Raw genomic sequence first — 3,383 nt, 5'->3', positions numbered from 1 at the left:
TCCATCCATCCATCCATCCATCCATCCATCCATCCATCCATCCATCCAAGCATCCATCCATCCAAGGTCAAGCACTACTGGGCTAGATGCTATAGTTACTCAGTGGCATAAGGCAGATGCAGCAATTCCTTACCCTGGGATGGAGCCTACAGCTACATGGGGAGCAGGCATTAACAAAATAAGTGTGAAAGCAAATATTTAAATTACAATTGTTGTAGCTCGTACCATGAAGAATTAGCGGGGACTCGAGCCTAGACCAGGAGGCCTGAGAAGGCAGCAATGTCTAGGCTGACTTAAACGATGAATCAGGATGGATCAGCAGGGATGAGATTCCGGGCAGAGGGAACAGCTTATGTATAGGGCCTGAGTCTGGTGGGCTCCCTGGCAACTTTGCCAAGTACCAGGAGCTCTGGGGGCGGAGAGCAGCTCAGTCGTTAACTCCGGGAGAGTTTGGCCAGGTAATGCAGGCGGTGCTAGGATGTGGGCTTTGTTTTCCTAAGAGCAGTGGACAGTCACTGTATTATGTAAGGCGGTGACATGACCAGATGTGCATTTTAAAAAGAGCGTTCTGGAAGTAGATTGATTGCAGCTGTCCAGATGAGCGATAATGGTGGCTTGCACCATGGTGGTGGCAGCAGGAATGGAAAAATGTGTCGGACTTCAGCTGTGGTTTGGAAGTAGAATTTGGAAATAGGGTTTGATATTTCCTTGTACTTGCGGGTGAGGGAGGAGAAGGGTCAAGGGCAACTTCCTGGTTTTGGCTTGGGCAGTTGGGTGGCACTGTGAACTGAGATTGGGAAGTTGGGGGAGGAGCCCTCAGATGACTTTTTTGGTAGCTCTGCATCCTCTGCCTTTTGTTGTAATGATTTCACAGCATTTGTACTTGAACCAAAGATACAAAAGAACAGAGGCCAGTTATTAGTGGCACTGCTCAGATTAGAAGTCTGGCATTCTGAAGCCAGGCCTAGCCTCCTGTGACCCCACACGGGGTTTCCATTTCATTGCTGGGGGCAGGGTATACTGGATCTGGCCCATCTTTGTACATGTGGTACACAGAGGATGCTCAAAAATGAGATCTTCTATAGCCCTGTGTTCCTGGCACTCTGCCGTGGGGAAGAGAATCTGGGGCACAGGCCCCTGCCCTCAACAATCTTAGTGGTGGGGCGCCTGGGTGGCTCAGTTGTTAAGCGTCTGCCTTCGGCTCAGGTCAGGATCCCAGGGTCCTGGGATCGAGCCCCGCATCGGACTCCCTGCTCCACGGGAAGCCTGCTTCTCCCTCTCCCACTCCCCCTGCTTGTTGTTCCCTCTCTCGCTGTCTCTCTCTCTGTCAAATAAATAAAATAAAAATCTTAAAAAAAAAAATCTTAGTGGTGTGTGGTCCGTGGAGAATAGGGACCTCCAGGTAACAGGCTGAGCCTCCTCATCAAAACAGAAGACCTCAGGCCATTTGCACATGCCGGTAATGCTCCCCACCCCTGGATAACCACAAAAAGTACAGAGTATACTACAGATCACAGCAGACACTTATGTGTGTCCCTGAGGGCATCCTGTCTCCTCATGCCCTGATGATTCCATCACCAGGGCGTGCCCTTGGAGACCTTAAAGAAGAGGGGCCTTGCCCCTGCTCTGTGGAACCATACCCTCAGCTCCAGCAGAGATCTTAGTATGCTTGCAGCAAGAGGAGGGGGCCGGGCAGGGTTGTGTGCCTTGTATTTATTATATTTTTCATGGCTAAATATTCTTTTCTTTATGCAAAACTCTGAGGAAAATTTATTACTAAAAAAAAAAAAAAATCGGTTGGATTTTTAGCCCAGCCTCTTACTGCTCTTACAAAGCTCATGAACACGTCATGGCTTGGGATGGGAAGTCCTGCCTGCTCATCAGGAAGTTGGGTATGAGCAGGTTGAGCCTGGAGGGGGGCTGTTTCAGACCAGAGCCATTGGCTTTGCCTGTCACAGTTGCTGCTGGGTCCTTGTAGCATCTCCATGTGCTCAGGCTCCCAACTGGCTGGTGGTATCATCGGGGCTTTGACAGGGCCTAGGAAGGGCCTAGGGTTACCCAGAGAGGGAGGGTCAGGTCCCAGTAGGGGCCAAAAGTGGGGATCACATCTCTTCCTTATCTGATGGAAAAGGGGGGCCCTCTCTCCCAAACCAGAAACTCAGAACCACCATCACTCTCATGACTTCTTTTTTCTAAGATTTATGTTTATGTTTATGTTTCTGAGCAAATGGCAAGATACCAGGTTTATTGAAGGGAAAATAACATATATATGATAATATATACATTTAGTGCATTATCAATTCATATCCCAACACAGCTTTATATTGTTTTCATCGATTTTGTTCTTTTGAGCAATTTTAGGTTCACAGCAAAATTGTGTTGAAAATTGAGCACTTCCTTGGGGCAACTGGGTGGCGCAGTCGGTTAAACATCTGACTCTTGATCTCAGCTTGGGTCTTTTATTTTATTTATTTATTTATTTTAAAGTAAGCTCCATATGGGGCGCCTGGGTGGTTCAGACGGTTAAGCGTCTGCCTTTGGCTCAGGTCATGATCCTAGGGTCCTGGGATCGAGTCCCGCATCGGGCTCCCTGCTAGGCGGGGAGCCTGCTTCTCCCTCTGCCTCTGCTTCTCTCTCCCTCTCTCTGACTTTCATGAATAAAAAAAAAAAAAAAAAATTTAAAGTAAGCTCCATGTGCCCAGCATGGAGCCCAACATGGGGCTTGAACTCACAACCCTGAGATTGAGACCTGAGCTGAGATCAAGAGTTGGATGCTTTTTTTTTTTTTAAGATTTTATTTATTTATTTGAGAGAGAGAGAGAGCACATGAGAGGGGGGAGGGTCAGAGGGAGAAGCAGACCCCCTGCTGAGCAAGGAGCCCGACATGGGACTCGATCCCGGGACTCCAGGATCATGACCTGAGCCGAAGGCAGTCGCTTAACCAACTGAGCCACCCAGGCACCCAAGAGTTGGATGCTTTAACTGACCGAACCATCCAGCCACCTCATCAGCTCAGGTCTTGATCTCAGGGTCGTGAGTTCAGGCCCTGTACCGGGCTCCATGCTTGGGGTGGAGCCCACTTAAAAAAAAAAAAAAGAACACCCCTATATACCCCTTGCTCCAGTACACACACAGCTCCCCGAATTATCAACATCTCCCACCAGAGTGGTGCCTTTGAGACAATCACGAGCCTGCAGTGACACATCATTATCACCAGTCTATAATTCACGTTACGGTTTATGCTTTGTGGTGTACATTCCATGGGTTTCGACAAATGTATAATGACATGTATCCACCATTACAGTATTAGAGACAGTATTTCCGCTACCCTAAACGCACCTATCATCCCATTACAGATATATATTTAAGATGCCTATAATGGC

This window comes from Neomonachus schauinslandi, chromosome 11 (assembly GCF_002201575.2).
Source record: "Neomonachus schauinslandi chromosome 11, ASM220157v2, whole genome shotgun sequence".
Lineage (NCBI taxonomy): Eukaryota > Metazoa > Chordata > Mammalia > Carnivora > Phocidae > Neomonachus > Neomonachus schauinslandi.
Note: the sequence above shows the minus strand (reverse complement) of the source record.